General features: G+C 34.7%; 1 pseudogene; it reads right to left on the bottom strand.

Moving 5' to 3' along the window:
• Positions 1–18,157: 18,157 nt before the first annotated feature.
• On the bottom strand, positions 18,158–19,834 carry LOC140837909 (EG45-like domain containing protein; annotated as a pseudogene).
• Positions 19,835–20,040: the final 206 nt, after the last annotated feature.

The following is a 20,040-nucleotide window of genomic DNA, read 5'->3' as shown; positions in this document are numbered from 1 at the left end:
CAGGGATCCGTACCCTGGCTCGGGGCTCCGTACCTCGACCATTCATGAAGCCCAGGCTCCGCGCCTTGGTTATTTATAAGCCCAGGGTTCTCAAACCTGGCTCGGGGCTCCGCACCTCGACCATTCCCAAGTCTCGGGACATGCTCCCCGACCCAAGGCTCCGCGCCTTGGTTATTTATAAGCCCAGGGTTCTCAAACCTGGCTCGGAGCTCCGTACCTCGACCATTCCTAAGTCCGGGAGATATGAGGCCCTGTCATCTTATGCAAAGACCGGGAGGAATAAGGCCCCGGCATCTTATCTCAAGTCCATGAGACACGAGACTCCGGCATTTCATCTCATTTCTGGGAGACATGAAGCCCCCGATGCTTTTATAGAACAAAATTGATTGTCTCTTTGGGAATCCAAGCATGACTGATCGGGACAGCGAGTATGACTCTAGCCCGACTATTTAAGGGATGTGTGATGATACCCTTGTAAGAGCCCGGGTCATGGATGACCCGGAATATCAAATGGATTCCCAAATCCGAGTAAGTCTGCAGGTGGATTCTTCTGGAGCCGGGCAGGTGCAAGCCCATGCTCTACTCTCCGGGCAGTCATAGGCCCGGGCTCTTGTATAAATCTCCAGGGAGGCATTCTACCCGGCCACCTCGATATGAGCACCGCACTCGAGTATACTAGCAGAATAGGATGTGGGCGACTGTCCCATCTCTGACACCGTGCCGATGAGTTGACATGTCAGAATATAGGGTGTGCTCAGCCGTCCTACTATAATTAGTAGCTAGGTAGCACGGAGAACGAGGTCATCATTACTTTTTCTACTATAAATATCAGGTTCTCTCTTTATATTTACATTCATTTTTCATTCATTCACACCAATATCACAGCCATCACTTGGCTACATTGGTTTTCTTGCTTGAGTACCCTGCTGACTTAAGCATCGGAGTGGCCACGCCGGACACCCCTCCGGCGCCCATTCACGAGTTCATTTCATTGTGTGCAGGTGACAGCTGAAGCCATATTACGGAGATATATCTCATTGCTCTTATTCCCATCATTATATTGATAGCAGATCCGGTGGAGCTCCCGACCCGGCTCACCCATTTCACCCGGATCGCATCATATATATATATATATATAAAGATAATCAATCGAAAATCCCATTTCATTTATTATAATCTATATTCAATATAATTTATAATGTCATTTTTCGACTTTTTTTATTCCAAATTGCCCAAATGAATGGTTTGCGATAACGCTACTATTTTATTATATATGTCACTGCCTAAAATTAAATTTTCTATTCCAAAATGACAATTTAATATTTGATAATTCACTTATAAACTTATAAGCTTTGAACCTTTTATACACATTTTAAATAGAGCTTAATTTTAAGCTTGGATCGATTTCCAACTCTATGAATAATATATGCTATATCCCGATTTATTTTCTTCTTTCTATGTCAATAATTGAAAAAAACAAAGCAATATATCATCAAGTAAAAACATAATAAAATATAAAATTATCCAATATCAGCTCAAAATGACAATGTTTCTGCCATTAAAATTATGTTTGCGTAGTTGTAAGCATCGTATAGCCACTGGCCAACTAAAATATATATCAGTAAAATTTTTATAGTTATGTGTTGTAGTTTCGTGACTCGTGAGTGGCTACCATGTGTTCTTTTCAATTCAAAAACAGCGAAGATGGATCCTGAATGCGCAGTAACCCTTTCACAAGCACATCCAGAGACGATGGATTTTCTTTCGCTTGCTTGGTGCAACTTCACTGTTCAAGTTTTGGACATGAGATACAAGATCGATCACTCGTCGTTGCTCAAGACAGCCCCATAAGGAAATTTTAGAATGATTCCTAACCTCCCCCGAAGGTTGGTTGATTGTCGCCTTTTACCATAATTGGATGAATATCTATCTACACACGAGAAACAAGTATATCATTCAATTGCTGTTCAGCTTTCTTTTTGTATCCAATCATTTACAAATAATCTTCAAACTTCTTCGTGATTAATGAGATGGAGTCTTCACAAAGTCCGACTCACTGGTACGAATCAGGTGAATGATAGGCTCCTCGGAGTTGAGAACTATGGAATATGGAGTAGAGCTATGCTTATTGTGTTAAGAGATAAGAACAAAATCAGCTTCATTGATGGAGCATATCCACGACCTGAAGTTGGACATGCCACTCTAAACCAGTGGGAACGATGCAATGCTCTGGTTCTTTCATGGATCATGAATAACGTTTCCCAAGAGATTTTTGGATGTATTGTCTATTCCAAAGATGCATCAGTAGTTTGGTCTGATTTGAAGGGGCAATTTGATAAGGTAAACAGATCACAAATCTTCTCTATTCATGGTGATATCAGCCGATCGGTTCAAGGAAATGATACTATTTCTGTGTATTATTCAAAACTTGAGCATCTTGGGGACGGGTATGCTTCTTTAGTCACTCTTCCTTCTTGTGAATGTGACACTGCAAAGCAATACTTGAAGCACGAACAACAACAAAGGTTGCCCCAATTTATTATAGGATTGAATGATAGATATATGTCAATTTGTAGCCAAATCTTTCTGATGAATCCACTTCCCAATGTTGGACAAGCCTTTTCTATTTTATCACAAGAGGAAACACATCGATCTTTGGTTCCAATGGATATACAGCCAACTTCTGTATTCTACTCCTCACAATATAAGTCCGAGGAAACTAAGAAATATCAGACTCAGAATCCAAATCTCAATCATTGCGAGTATTGTAACATGACAGAGCATACTAAAGCCATATGTTACAACTAGTTGGCTATCCTCCAGGGCACCGTTTCCATGGGCAGCAAATTCGTTCCGACAATAAAATGAGTTTCAGGGGTTATGGAAAACCTAAGAAACCACATGTGGCCGTGAATATAGCAGAAGGCTGTCACTCTAAGGAAGAAGAAGCAGCCACCAACAAGCATGTAGTCCTAGTTTTCACTTCAGCACAGTATGCGGAGATCATGAAGTTGTTGGGGGCTTATACCATTCACTCTTCCAGGGATCTAGTTGCTAATATCGCAAGTAATATGTTGAATTTTTGTGATAACTAGATCATAAATACTGGTGCAAATGAACATATGTCAGGATGTTCATCTCTCTTGCAATGTGCTAAATCCATGGCAGATTCCTCTAGTTATGTTAAGCTGCCAAATGGTAGCAAACTTGTCATAAGTCATATTGGTTCAGTTACCCTATCACCAGCTATTACCTTGCCTAATGTGCTTTGTATTCCTCATTTTTAATTCAATTTTTTGTCTGTCTCTAAGTTCACCAAAACTCATAATTTCTTCGTCATATTCTACCCACGTTTTTGCTTATTTCAAGACCTAACGAATGGGAGGATGATTGAGATTGGTAAAGCGAGAAATGGGTTGTATCATCTCACCAACCACCTGTTCCAACAGTCAAGTACAGTCAACAATGAGTCCCCACCTTCATGTTTTGATTCTCGTAGTAATAATTACAGTTTCGGCGTAGTCTTGATGTTCCTAGGATTTCTATTAACAGTGATATTTGGCATAAGAGATTAGGACACATGTCAATATCTCGAATGTCTTTATTGACATTTTTATCCAAAAAAATATCCTTGACACATTGTACAGTTTGCCCACAATCAAAACAAACAAGATTGACATTTCCCAAAGTGAGTATCTCTAAGTCATTGCATCCATTTTAGCTTATACATGCCGATATTTGAGGTCCTTTCCATACACCTACATATACGGGGAGAGGTATTTCCTAATTATCATTGATGATTTTTCTCGGGGTACTTGGACATTTCTTATGCATTATAAGCTTGATGTATTTCGTCTGCTCAAACAATTCTTTGCTTTAGTAGCACGACATATTTCAGCTCAAGTTAAATCGATATGAAGTGATAATGCTACAGATTTTTTCAAAACGGAGTGTCGAGATTTCTTCTCTTCTCTTGGTGTGATTCATTTCAGTTCTTGTCCATATACACCTTAATAGGATCGTTTAAAGGATGAGAAGTGTTTAGAAGGGGGGGTTGAATAAACACTCACGTTTTTTATCTCTTTTTCGAAAATTTGAATCAGTTTGATGAGAAAACGGATCCTCAAAATCTTGTCGGTCAATCACAGTCAGATAACGGTAAAGTGCGTAATATAACTGACTGAAAGATAGAATATAGAAGTTGAAAAACTTGTCAAAGATGCACACAGATTGTTTGTGGATGTTCGGAGATTTCAATTACTCCTACGTCACCCCTTCTATCACGAAGATAAAATTTCCACTAAAAGACTTTGATCAATACAAGATTTGTACAGACCCACTTCAGTTTGGATTTAACAATGCCAAAACTGAAACTCTTAGTTTACAAGTCTCTTTTCTCGAATGAAAAACTTAGCACAGCTGATCTCTAGGATCAAGTTTTACAATAATAACAATGTGCTAAACTGCTCGAAAGTTAGCCTTACAACTACGAATGTTTATGATAAGCTGTGAGCTTGAATTTCAGCAGAGTAACAGTATGAAATATTGCTAGTTCACTCTTCGTGACTGATTGTAAAGTATCGTTATACCCTTCAATTGTTTCTCTCTGCTATATATAGGCTTCCCTCCAACGGTAATATTAAATATCATTTGAATCTTTATATCCGTTGATTGCCATGTCAATGTCCTGATATTCGTACACTGCAAATTCTGCAATGCGGAGTTCCACTACTGGTTGCAGTCTGTTATGTACTATTTTCGATTGAATGTCCTTTTCAACTGATGATGTGTTCAGCTGAATGATCAACTGATAATAGATGGGTAGCCTCTTAACTGAGTATTTTAACTGATTAGTTTCCAACTGATCAGTCAGTTGACAAATTAGATTCAGTTCGGCTGATCTCAGTTGCTTTAAATAATCAGCGCAATAGATTTCTGTTTGACAACTGTCAGTTCGTGTGTTCGTGATCAGTTAGTTCAGTAGATTCAATCTCTTAATTTGTCAAATCACCGAAATAAAGTTTCCAACAATTTCTCCTTTTTTGGTGTTTGACAAAACTTTTAAAATATGAACTGATTAACTGAACTGAAAAAAATCTTCAATTTTATTGTAGATAAAATAACTTCTCCAATGTACAGATTCGTACAAATAAGTATCTAATCCTATGTACAGATTCGTACAAAGAATAAAGAATACAAAATCTTCAAGTCTTCAACCCTTCACTGAAGTCAGTTGATCTTCATACATTCTTCTTTCCTTTGTCTACATCTGTCTCTTTAATAATTTCCCTTTTTTTGTCAAGCACGTCTACTTTTCTTGTTAATATGCGGACGTCTGCTGCAATATCTAATACTGCATTGAGCATTATGTTCTGCAGCAGGTCAATCCTTTTAGTAACCTTTTCTTCAAGAAAGTCAAATCGTCTACCGACTAGAGCTTGAGTCTGGAAATGCGATTTAGTTGACAATCTGTCTTTCTTGAGTTCTGAAGTCTGAATATAAAAAGCATATACACTCTTGTTAAGCTAATTCAGCTTGTCTGTTGTAAATTCATAAGTTGAGTTCAGCTTCAAGGTATGTGCAAGTTGAGTAGATTGTATTGCAGAGATAGCATTCATCATATTGAGTAGGTTAGACTGAACGGTTTGAAGTTCTTCAAGCAGAGCCCCAGTGCCTGAAATTCTAGGAGACATAGCTCCAGAAGTTTCTAGAAACTGTTCCCTTTGTTCTTGATAAATTACAACCATCGCACCGTCAGTTGGTTCTGTTATATGTACAGCTATCTCTGAAACATCTTCAGTTAAAAGGTCCTAGGGAGGAGATGAAACCGAGGAAAGAGCAGAAGTAGAAAAAGGTTCTTCAGTTTGTTGACAGCTGCTTCTTCAGTTGGAGCAACAACTGCTTCTTCAGCTGGTTCAACAACTTGTTCTTCAGCTAGTTGAGCGACCGTCTGTACAATTTGGTCCAAAACTGTCTGTACATGTAGAGACTACATTTCCTCAATATCAGAGGTTTTTACCTTAGAGAAATTGTTAAGCCCATCAGTAGGCAATAGAAATAGTTCGCCGAACGATTCTTCAGAAATGATCAGCAACTGAGAATTGATAGTAACAGCGACGTTTCCATCAACAGTAACATAACCAGTTGAGTAGAAGTCATGAAGCTCTTGTGGATAAAGTTCCTGAGACGATTGTCCCAGAACCATCTTTAAGCTAGCTGCTTCTAATTTCAGAAAAACGTTCTTGACATCGGCATCATTGACCAATAGAATAGATTCAAAGTTGACAACCATAGCATTCAGAATATGTGCAGGGATTTGGTTTGCCATTTCTGAGAGTTGGAATGCCTGAAATTTTGCAAAGTAAAAGTTCTGAATATGAATTTGCTCTGAAGAGTAAAGTTTGCGTAAGGAAAAACTGAATCGGAGCAGGGAAAGTTACATATGTACGTGACTGTTCAAATTTCTGGACACGTGTCAGTCCACGAAAATTTGAAAAACAAATATGTATGTGTGTTAAAAACTGTGTGTACTATTTTACATGGTTCAAGTGGGTCCACGTTGCAAAACATTGTTCATCATTTAATGCAAAAGCTGACAGTCACGTCATTTGATTTGGAATAAAATACGATTAATTAGTTAACTTATATGAGAAGATTAGTTAAATTATCAGCTGAATGATCAGTTGTGAGACTGTGTCATTTCAGATGAAAATTCACTAACTACTGTCTTATCAGTTAACCTCTTAATTCGATATTCCACCTAAATAAATGCATGTTTGATTTACGAAAGTTTAAATAGCAAAGATTAGTGATGTAATAAATCTTATGCTCTAGAAGATTAATCGTTGAGTGCACTGATTACGTCCCTTTAGTTGCTTTGAACCTGTGTTATAAATAGGAGTAACAACGTTAGTCTTAACACATTAGCAACTGAATCTTTCAAGAGTTAAAATGGCAGGTGCAAGAAGCTCAAAGGTTCTAGATATGGCTGACGAGTTTATGGATTCAGCAGTGGAGACCAAAAAGACTGCTATGTAAGATGAAGTCTTCCACAAGGTTCTCCGATTTTGGCAGAAGCTACAAGGTCTTCAGTTCTTTCAGTAGCAAGGAGTAGTTGCCACCCCGAACGGGTGGCAGAAATGAAGAAATATCAACGACGTTTGCGCGTTGCCAAAGAAGTGGACATCTTCAAGGATGAAGGTGTCTACTTGCTGATGCTGAAGAAGGAGAAATGGACTCTGAAGCACATAGCTATTTCAAAGGGTTTCCTGAAGACTGCCACAAGGGTTTTAACTAGTTGGTTGACCTCTTGGCGGTCTGTTGTTAAAAAAGAACTCAAAAATGTACGCTCCAATTTTATAAATAAAATATTTGTTTGATTTACCGTTGTCTTTTACCTTTCTGCAAACAAATTTGTGTTAAGTGAATATTATGCAACTGAAAATACATCTACTGTAATGATAATAACTGACAAATAGTTCACTGAGCAATTAACACAGACTCAGGAAAAAATGGTAAAGGCCATGATATAATCAAGTTAAATCAGTTAAACCAAATATATTGCGAAAGTAAGAAAACTTAGTCTTGGGTAGTGGTTTGGTGAAGATGTCAGCTGCTTGTTGTTCAGTTGAAACATACTCTAGTCTGATGGCTTTCTTCAAGGCATGATCTCTAATGAAGTGATGCCTGACATCTATATGCTTGCTTATTGAGTGAAGAACTGGATTGTAAGTAATAGCAATCGTGCTAGTATTGTCCCAAAATATGGGTGATTCTAACTCCGTAATCTTTCAGTTGTTGCTGGATGCAGAGCAGTTGAGCAGCTTCAACAGCAAGGTATTCTGCTTCAATTGTGGAAGTAGCTATGGATGTTTGCTTCTTGCTGAACCAAGAGATTAGTCTGTCTCCTAAAAACTAACATGATCCACTGGTGCTTTTACGATCTACCTTACATCCTGCATAATCTGCATCTGAATATCCAACTAAATTGAAAGAAGAGTCTTTAGAATACCATAACCCAACATTTGGCGTGTCCTTTAAGATATTTTAAAATATGTTCGACAGCTGAAAAATGCGATTGTTTAGGATTTGATTGAAATCTAGCACACATACAGACAACAAATATAATATCAGGACGACTGGCAGTTAGGTACAATAATGAACCTATTAAATCTGTGTAGAGTGTTGTCTCAACTGATATTCCCCCTTCATCAGTGTCCAGTTTTACTGGACTTAAGAAAGAGTATCGACAATGGAATCTCAAGTTTGGCGTAAGTCATTATATGGACTTAAGCAAGAGTATCGACAATGGAATCTCAAGTTTGGCATGTCGCAGGATACATACAATCACAGCACGATCATTCTTTATTCGTTTAAAAAGATTCCAACAATATTGTGATCCTTGTGGTATATGTGGATGACATAGTCATTTACAAGGAGTAAGTGAGGACATGATTTCTAACTTGAAGTGTTTTTTACATTCTCAGTTACAAATCTGTGATCTTGGGAGATTGAAATATTTTCTGGGCATTGAGGTTGCTCGATCTCATGATGGTATTTTTCTCAATTAACGAATAAATTCACTAGAGCTTATTGATGATGTTGGTGTTTCTGGAAGCAAGCCTTTTGACACTCCAATGGAGCAACACAAGAAGTTGACTACCGTGGAATTGGACTCCATCATCACTCCAACTTTATCCATGCCAGTCCGATGATCCATGAATTCCAGATTGCGATGCTTATCAACGGTTGGTTGGTCGATTGATTTATCTTTCCATTACAAGACCTTATATTTGTTATGTTGTGCAGTACCTTAGTCAATTCATGCATTCCCCAAAGAAATCCCACATGGATGTTGTTGTTAGAGTGGTGAAGTACTTGAAAGGCTCCCATGGTTTGGGCATTTTACTTTCTTCACAGAATTCTTTGACAATTTCAGCATATTGCGATTCTGATTGAGCGTCATGTCCTATGTTTTGACACTCTTTGACTGGTTTTTGTATTCAACTTGGTCACTCATTGTTATCTTGGCGTACCAAGAAACAAAATACAGTTTCAAGATCCTCAGCAGAGGCCAAATATCAGGCAATGGCTGCTGCAACTTGTGAGAGTGTTTGGATCTATTATATTCTCATTGACATGGGTCTTACCCTGACTAGTCTAGCAAGCTTATTTTGTGATAATAAAGTTGCACTACACATTGCTACCAACCCAATGTATCATGAGAAAACTAAACATATTGAAATCAATTGCCATTTGATCCGAGAAAAGCTCAAGTTGGGAATCATTCAGACATCTCACATTTCTACTGATAATCAACTTGTTGATGTATTCACGAAGAATTTGGGCAAAGAACAACATGCCTTTTTGTCGTCCAATGTTAGTATTTGCAATTTATACCAAGATTGAGGGGGAGTGTGTTAGCTAGTTTATAGGAGATAAGTCATCATAATAAACATGTTTTGCAATTTATGTTTCTAGTTGGTTCACTCCCTGTCTTTTGTAACGATTAATGCACATACGAGAAATACATTCTCTAATCCAGATCTTGTGCACTTTAACATAATGAAGGTGGGAATTAGAGAGAAATATGAAAGAGAAGAAGATATTTTTATTGATTTTTGTTGAATGATTACAAAATAGAGTCTTTGTCATATTTATATCATTTGATATTACAACGAACTAGACCAACTCGTTTAGCCCTCGAATCCTCTTATCCTTAAATCATTTGTTCCGCACTCGTATCACATACCAGCTGTTGCCTATTCCTAGTTTTCACGTGTACTAAATCTAGTAATCACATATCATTTAATTTTTTTTTATATAACCATTCAAACTCGATTCCACAACGAGCGCATTTAAAAAGAAAATTTCATTTTCAAAAGATTTATTTATTTATTACATATATCATGGTAAAATTGACTCAAATCCCCAAACTCAAACTTGATTTGAGGTCTCGGAAACAAAAATATGTTCGCATCTTCTTATCCACAAAAAAAAAATGTTTCTATATTATGTGAGCCAACACGTTCTTTTCAAGATGAAAAATTGCTACAAATCATTGAATATATATAATACAAATGTATGACTTCAAATCTGATACAAAAAGAGTGTTCAGGGCATAGATACCCTTGAGTTATACGTGTTTTACTTTTTATCTATCTAAAATGACAGTGTAAATAATGATTTTATACTTAATTGATGATATAAATATATACTTCAATCCATTGATTTTTATATTTGTGTACCCAGAGACGGATTTACGCTAGGGCTGTACTGGGCTGTAGCCCAGTCCATTTTTTTTATTTAGCGACGGTTTTAGCGACGGTTATCAAAAAACCGTCGCTAATTTTGCGACGGTTTTAGTAAACCCGTCGCCGATTGGATCGGCGACAGTTTTATCAAAAACCGTCGCACATATTAGCGACGGTTATTGCTAAAACCGTCGCTAAAGTATTAAAAAATTCTTTGATATTTTTGATGCAACAATAGATTTCATTTTAATGGAGTTAAATACTCGGTTCAATGAGTTAATCGGTGAAACTTCTTTATCTTAGTATAGCTTTAGATCCTAAAAATTCATTTGACTCATTTAACAGTGATGATATTTGCAAGCTTGCGAAGAAGTTTTATCCTGGAGATTTCACAGATCAAGAAATTGTTGTTTTGAAGTATGCATTGATACATTTATAAACTCGATGTGATGCAGAATTTAAAGGTTTCTATACTTGTTGAGTTGTGTCAGCAATTGACCGAGAGTGGACGGTCAAGTGTTTATGTTATGTTGACTAGATTGATTCATCTTGTTTTGACATTGTCTGTGTCTACTGCCACTATTGAACGGGCTTTTTCAGCAATGAAGCATGTGAAGACGGCACTTCGCAATAAAATGGAGGTTGACTTTCTTGCCGATTGTTTGACACTCTATATTGAACGAGATTTAGCTAAACATATTGATGTAAATTCTATTATTGATGAATTTTATGTTTTAAAATCCCGTAAGGCACAACTTCGTTGAACGATATAATGTATTTTTTTAATAATATATAATTTATCATATTGAGTTCAAGCTCACCCCAACTCTTATTCCTGGATCCGTCCCTGTGTGTACCTAAAGTTTTTTAATATAGTGCCTCAAAATTTTTAATTATTTTGGTTCTCAAAATAATTATTTAAGTTCTCAAATAAATTAACTTGTTAAGCCATATATATGTGCAACACATTCATGTTTACATATATTGCTAAAAATTATATTTTATGTATTTAATTCTAAGTCAATTTGTAATAATAATTTTGAACATTGGCTTTAATATAAATTTTTTTGTAGCTTAACATGTATAGTCATAGTTCGTATCAAATAATTTTATATTAAAATTTTTTTGTAACTTATTTGAAACAGTTGATATTCAAATATCGTATGTTAATATTATTTTTAAATGTTAATCCATGAGGAGACAGATAGAGAATACAAAAATATCTTTTGTAGGCAAGCGAGTTAGACAAATACAAGCTCGGATTTTAAGATTTAAAGTCAATTTACCCATATATAATCCAAATAAATAAAAACTAACAATAACTACTTGCAGACGCCATGATGTAGGAGCAAAGCGTTTAAATGAAAACAGCGTTACATTAAAAAAATTTGTCAGAAAGAGTATTTAATTTCTGAGAAAGAGTAAAATATATTTCCATTTTAATTAATTTTTAAATAAATTACTTTTTATTTATATCACACTGTCACTGTTAAAAGTTAAAATCTGCTGTAAAAAAGTATCGAGTTCCTATGCTATGCATTAAGTACTTTCGACTGGATATTCTTTGAGATATATAACGTAAGTAAGAAGATAAAAAACGTGTTCTTGGGCAGAGTTGAGAGACAGATGCTATTTTCAGGGTGGGAGACTTTGTATTCAGTCCCTTCTGAAACCCTTTTTTTTCCCTAACTCTCTCTTTCCCCAAAATACCCTTCCATCTTCTTTCATATGATTGATTTTTCTTCTAAAATATGGTCCATCATGCTTCCGTAAAATAAACTAAAATTTTATACCTTTTTGACCGGAGTACCACCGGGTTATATCCACCGTATTTTACGAACTGCTCCTCACAGTCCAACCACACGATCGCAACCGATGGTTACTGACGCAGATTCCTTCAGCAGCACTTGGCACAACTCTAATTCGTTTCCTACCTTAGAGTGTACAGTATAAAATAAAGTTTTGAAAATAATACATGAGAGGGACTAGAGCAAAGATCTCTTTTATTCAAACACAAACATTTATTTATTACATAGTAACCTTCTGTAGAGGAGGAGAAACTTGTTTAGCTACTAATAGTAGCTGAACTTACTATACGCATAAACTTGAAAGAGAAATATTACAACCTTTATTATGAACGAATTGAGGAAAATGTTCGATGATCTTCACTTCCTTCTTCTACCTTATTTATAGAAGGCTCCTTCGGATTTGAAACTCGGATTTCAAATCTTGCTAAGCCTTTACAGCTTGCCTATGGACCATGTAGTGGTTGAGTGGTCCCTTCTTGTCTTGTCATATTCTAGATTATTAATCTAGACATCAATTTCTCATCTTCTTTTATCTCTTGAAGATACCATTGGCGATGAGTTTGGAAAATATCAGCTGAGATTTCTTTTCCCTCTTCTTGGTACATTTGGATTATAGATTTTAGAGCTTCAGCTTGTTTCCTCTTGTGTATTAATCGTCTTTTCAAAACTCTCAAATATACACGATACATCTTCAAGTTTTGTCTGGGTGTGATTTACTGGTTCCATTCTTTTTTATTTATAGATAAAATTTCGGGACCAGTTATCTTGCTTTTATTCATTGGATTCCTTTAAGTTTTGGTATCCAATGTTCTCTTGTCCTTTTCCACTTTATTAGTGGTTAACGAGTCACTTACTACCTATTATTGGTGGTCCTTGTTTTTCCACCCACCTGAATTTTCACATGGTGGTCCTTCTTTTGGTTAGTGGGTGAGTCACATGTCCACTATTAATTTTGTCGAGGAATCTTTGGTTTTCGGCTTCCTCGAGGAAAACGTGAATGTGGTCCATCCCCATTCGTACTTGTATCGGTAAAGTGTTTCCGATCAGATCTCGGCTTGAATCTTTTATCGAATTCCGGTGCCTTCTGGTTTTGGCATTCTGGACAGATGTTTTCAGACCATCTTCCTACATGTGCCATGTTACAGAATTTCCGACGAGTTTCTTTACTTGTCGGCATCTTGCTGTTCCACAAAAGATTTCTCTTTTTCTCGAATAAATCTTCTGCAAAACTTGTGGTTTTTCCTGTCATGGTATTTAACAGGAATGATCCGTTCACTGAATGATTATAAAATTTGAACGGAAACTTGACTTTGTCCATCTCAGTGAGACAGACCCATAGACCCCAAGCTCTTCTGGTAGACATATCATCTTCCGAAATTGAAGCAACCAGGGGTGTTTCTTCTGTTGGAGGATCCTTGATAAATTTTTGGACATTTATGTCCGGCCTCCTTAGCTTTATGAAATGAAAGGCTTCATGAGAACCTTTTCCTGCTGGTTCTGGTGCTGCACTAAAGAAATATAATTCCAGAACATCTCCTCTGGACAAATAATCATTATTTACCCAAGTCTCGTGAACAGCTTCCTGGATCCACTTTGGTAGACCTGAAATTTCTGGAAAGCTGGGTGATGTAGTATAAACTGAGGCAAGAGCCCCGAATTCATACCATTCCTTGACCTCCTTTGGATATGAATTTTGTTTTATCCATAACCTTTGATATTTTCCTAAAACATCAACCCGATTGGTAGCTGGGTTAATGCCAATTCTTGTTTTTAATTTCTCCCAATTCTGTTGGTAAACCTGAAATGGAGAAATTGTAATTTCATTAGTATCAACCTTAGTTTTGCCTTTGTCAGTACGAGGCCTAAGGTTGATCTCTCCCTCTTCAATCCAGAGGTGAAGGGTTGACTTGAAGACTCAAGATAAGAATCAGGAGTCTCAATTTTTGTTTCAGCCGACTCATCTCGTGATGATCCCGACTTAACACTTGTGCAAGGGGTATTTGAATCCCCCGCTACAGGTATAGAGTCCTGTACTCGAAAACTCTCCATTTGGAAAACCAGTGGTTTCTCAATGCCTTGGAGGATAGGCCTTTGTATTACAGACCATAGCTGAGTATATGCCTGTAAAGATCCTGTAATTCGATCAGAGACAACTCTCTTATCGGCTTGTTGTAGTCTTCCCGCAACTTCTGCGTTTACGACTAGCTTGTTAAACTCATTTTGAAGCATTTCAAGGTGTTCCCTCAAATGCCTCTGCATCTTGATGATAGAATCGATATCACTGCTTTCCATCTCTTGTTAAAAAATCTGCAATAATATTTTCATGAGATTTGATTATCACAATATCAAAAATATAATTCTGACATAGTTCTTGCCATCGTAATAATCTAGCCTTCTCAGGTTTAGACTCAATTCTATTCCTTAAAAAAGCTTTAACTTGTGTGTTATCAACTTTCAAAGTGAATTTCTTTGCAAGTAGAAATAATGGCCATTTTTCAAAAGCCCTTTTTACTGCGTAAAATTCCTTCTCGTTGATATGACATCTAATGGCTTCTGCATCTGAGAATAACCCACTACAATATCTGCATGGTTGTTCTACATCTGGTGTGAGCTTAGTAAGAACTGCTGCCCACCAATGATCACTGGCATCGGTATACAATACCAGATTATCTTCGTCTTGGGGAATAGCCATTTTTGGGAGATTTTTACAAACTTCCTTTAAATGGATAAGTCCTTCTGTGTGTTCTTTTGTCCATATAAACCTTGCATCTTTTTTCAATAATGGACTGAACACCTTCCTGTGTTTTGCTAGGTTTTTGATAAACATCCCAGCAAAATTAACAACTCCTAAAAAACTTTGAAGTTGTTTCTTGTCTTTGAGAATTTCTGGAAAATTCTGCACCTTTTCAATTATGTGGTTTTGCAAAATTATTCCTGACTCATTGATTTCAATTCCGAGGAATTCAATCTTTCTTGTAGCAATGACTGCTTTCTTTTCAGATAAAACCAGTCCTTCTTTCTTGCAAACATTAGAGGAAATTTCCAAATGCTTAACATGTTCGTTCATATCTTTAGATGCTATTAAAACATCGTCGATGTAAACAAACATAAACTTAAAATAATCTTTAAAAAGATTATCCATCTTTCTTTGAAATATATGGGGTGAATTAGCCAATCCCATTGGTAATACTTCCCAAATATAATGTCCTTGAGGTGTGGAGAAAGCTGTGAATTTCTTGCTTTCTTCCTGCATCCGAATTTGATAGAATCCAGACTTGCAATCGAATTTAGAGAATATCTTGGCATTGCGAATGCAACTTATCAAGTGTTCTCTACTAGGTATAAAATACCCATCAAACTCCAGAATTTTATTAATTTCTTGATAATTAATAACTAATCTGGGTTTTCCTCGTTTTATCTCACCATGGTTTCTTACCAGAAAACCTGGACTGCTATATGGTGACATACCTGCTTTGATCAAACCAAGGTCCAAATGTTCCTTGATTATAATCTGCATATCCCTTTGATCAATGATGTTCATTGGGATGGGTTTACAACGGACAAATTCATACTCTTTGCCTTCCTTGATTTTAAGGCAAGCCCTGAGTTGATTTCTGTCCCACCATGCCAAGGGATCTTCATTGTAGTTTTCTTTGATCCTTTTCTTGACATCTTCCAATGATACCTTAGCCTCAAACTCTACTTCATTTGTATGTAGAGTGATCTTAAGGCATTCTATATCATCTGGTTGGAGTTCTTTATCTGCTCTTAACTGGAGCATTGTTTCTCCAAACCGTCTTGAATTCTTCATTTTTGGGTTCAGAAGTTTTCATGAATCACCACGCTTGCTGCGAAACTGGATCGGCAATTTTCTGTAAAATGCCTCCCGAAGTCTCTGGACTATGATTTTGTGAGCACATGGTGTTGTGAACACTAATCTTCTAGTCTCATTTTCTTGTGTATAGGACTTGAACATTTGTAGGAAATTATTTCCTAACAATATGTCAGCTCCTGTATCATGAAAATAAATTGGTGGTGTCTTTACCTTATACCAAGGTGTTTGTCCAGCACCGCCAATCATAATTTCAGTCATCTTAATCCCTTTACATAGAATTAAGATCCTTCTGGAAAAGTTTTTATTTTAAAATTTATTTTATTAATTAATTTTTTAATATATATATATATATATATTATATATATATATATATATATATATATATATATATATATATTTAAAAACAATATTTGATAAATAAATAATTCTCAACTCAAATACACAGTTCACTTTTTTGGCATATTGATAAAAGTATAATAAATAAATATAAGTCACCAAAACCTAGACGTATTGTATTCACACGAGTTAAGAAAAAATTATCAACATTTTATTTTTTCAAAATCTAGTATTGATTTGTTGGAATTTGAGAAAATATTCAGCATGAAAGCTATAGATCATGAAAATATAAATATTTTGGAAAAATATAGTCCATGATGGTCGAAGCACGAACATATGAGAAATCTCACTCATTCACGATTTGCGTAACTCCAATGATCAAAGTTAAAATTTCCGTATTTTATTTAGGCATTTCTGGTAAATTTAGTTGATTTCCGATACTTCAAATTAAGTTTCTTCACCTTTCAATAATGCATAGTGGCTGAAGCACCGATATGACAACACATGAAAAATCTCGCGCATTCTCGATCTATAACTCTCTGCATGTTGAACATTTTTCCGAATTCCAACGGATCGATACCAGAATTTGAAAAACTAAAATGATGATTAATTTTGTTTTGAGAAAAAAACAATACCTCTTATCTCTAGATCGATATTTATTTATTATATTTTTTCAATATGATAAAAAAATTAATTGTATATTTATTTATCATAACAAAATTTTATATAAATATATTTTTATTTATTTATCATAACAAAAATTTTATATAAATTTTTTTTATAAAAAATTATCAATAAAATAAATTTAATAATCTTAAACATAAAAGTGTGCACCTAAATAGTTTATTAATGGTAATTGGAGTTAAAAAGCAATTAAGGTTAAGAGTAAATTGATTTTTTTTAGCGTGATCATGTATGAATTTGTAAATTTATAAATAGTTCATGTACCAAATTGCTATTTATCAATAATCCGTATCAAAATGAATTTTACTCATTTAAAATTTATATTATTATAAATATTTTTCAAGTAAATTACAAAACTAATTTTTTATCATATTGATAAAAAAAAATAATTTAATATATGTCACCAGAGGCTGGAGATATTGTTTCCCAATTACCGAAAAAAAAAATCATCATTTTAGTTTTATAAAATTTAGTGTTGCTCTATAGAAATTCGAGAAATTATTCCATGTGAAAATTATATATGAAGAAAAGATAAACCTTCTGCAAAAAAATCGATGGCACGTGGTTGCATAAGCATCGATACGACATCATATAGCATGAAAAAGCTCACTCATTGCCTATTTACGTCCCGAATTCCAACGGATCATTGTCAGACTTGAAAAACTAAAATAGTGATTGTTTTTATTTTCGTGCCTAAGACAATGACAAATATTTATTTATTATATTTTTATCAATGTTATAAAAATACATTTGTATAATTGAGTTGATAATTATTTATCATAATATGATTTTTAAATAAATTTGATTTTTTTTAAAAAAAATAATCATTAAAATAAATTAAATAATCTTGAAATTAAAATTGTGTACCTAATTGAATTTGTTAATTGTGTTTGGACTTAAAAGTAATTTAGGTTAAGGGTACAATTGAGTTTTTTCTTGATCGTATGTGTATTAATTTGTTAATACAATAGCTCATGTACCAAATTTTCAATTTATCTACCAAAATGAATTTTCTTTTTAAAAATGTAATCCTAAATTTATAACTATACATTATAGGATCACAGCAGAAAATCAGAGATGCCGTTTAGTATTTTTTTTTAAGAAAAATTGCTTTAATATAATTTCAAATAAAGATAAAAAAAATTTAAAAAAAAAAATTTGACCATTTTTTTATATAACTAGCATAATTAAATTGATTTTTTTAATCTTTCAATTAAATTGATTCTGTAAACATGAAATGTTCTATTCTTTAATTACAGAGAAGTATTACAACGGTAAAGACACATCATCCAACGTTAGCAGATAAATTTTTATCCTATGCGTTTTATTTTAAGGATATAACATACGACACATTATTTCCAATAGCTAGGAATATGCTAAATCAAAGCTTATTTATTTTATTTAGTTAGGGGAGGGGATTGTTACCATTGATGATCAAGTTTATGCTAATTCAAAGCTTATTCTCGGCAACTCGATTACCAAGTTTATTTGTTTCTTTCATTCCAAATTCAAGCCCTGCAATTTAATACAACAAACATAACAATTGTCAATAACTCCATATATATTTAATTTGGCTGAAATCAGATAATAACTTATGAGTTATTCCTTAATATATACATATCAAAGGATATACATACATATATGTGTGTGCGCGCGCGCGTGTGTATAATGTGCTTACGGGTTATATTCGATCTGGATCTTTCCAGCGTTCAGATCGGCAATTGTGGAGAAAGCTTGCTGAGAGAGGTCGAGCTGATTGGTTCCGCATCCAGGGCAAAGATCCACGATTTTAACGGTGATTTCGCCGTTCCGGCACGGCCTGTGGTACGCCTTGATTGGTGGGTCCAGTGCACTTCACCCTATAGTTTTTCCCGCATGCCGCACCATTGTTGTAAAGCTCTCTATTTGCAGCTGCTATCATTGTACCTTGGTCTTGATATCCATAGCATGCAGATGCTGCAAATCCATAAAATTATTAAAAAAAAAATTACCACGGAATTAAATGTATGCATTCTTGAACATTAATAACTTTAGAAAGGGAATTTCCTTGTATTATTTTTCAATAGTAACATTCAATTATAGAAATTATATCAGTAGTATATATATATATATATATATATATATATATATATATCAATGAAAAAATATTACTTTTAATTCTAAGAGTATTGCTTTTTATTTTGAATATCGTTAGGGTTGACCCGTTTCACAGATATAGATTCGTGAGATCGACTTACAAGAGATCTACTAATTATTAAGTATCACATTGAGGCTAAAGTTACTTTTCGTTAACTACTCAACGAGAATCCATCGAACTATGAATAACTAAACTAAAAGTGCTGAATATCTTATCATTAGATATAAACTGGAATAGTAACTAATTTTTGTAAACATATGCTCTTAATCTGTAAAATTTCTAAAATACATTCAAAAGTTAGTTAGATTGTTTTCCCCTCAATTTAACAATCATGTCGAAAAAATACGGGATTCGATATCAAAAAGAATTACTATATAATTGGGGTCCTATATAATTTGTACATCTTAATTTTGAATGAGTTTTTTGATGATATATTGGTCTTCATGCCAAGACTTCATTGAAAATAAGAGCAAAAAAGAAAACAAAGACCCATTTGTTGAACTAAACCAGCAAATTGAAATTTTTAAGACGAAAAAAGTGAAATAGACAAGTTAAACGACCAATATTATAAATTTTTTTTATTAAAACAATTGATTTTTGTAAAAAGAAATTAAAGTAAACTTACGAAGATATACAGTGTAATAAGTTGCGGTTCCGGCTACGGCAGATGCAACAGATACTAAACTGGTTATAATAATAGCCAGGATGATAATGCGTTCAGTTGCCATCGAAATATCTGTAAATTTTATGCTTGAAATATTAATTAATGTTAACTGAAATGCCCCGATATTTTGTGTGATAGCACGAAGAAATAATGCCCTATTTATAGTATCACCACTCCTTCACAGTCTCCTCACGTAGTCTATAGTTGATGACTTTTGAACCAAATTATCCGTTTATTAAAAAAAAAAAGTGTCGATTTAAGGGTCTGCTAGCTAGGGTATCTATCGTTTTCCTACAAATTACTTTTTAGACTTGAAATTAAAA

Source organism: Primulina eburnea, chromosome 8 (assembly GCF_022965805.1).
Source record: "Primulina eburnea isolate SZY01 chromosome 8, ASM2296580v1, whole genome shotgun sequence".
Classification (NCBI taxonomy): domain Eukaryota; kingdom Viridiplantae; phylum Streptophyta; class Magnoliopsida; order Lamiales; family Gesneriaceae; genus Primulina; species Primulina eburnea.
The sequence above is the reverse complement of the archived record's forward strand: the minus strand, read 5'-3'. Positions and strand labels throughout refer to the sequence as shown.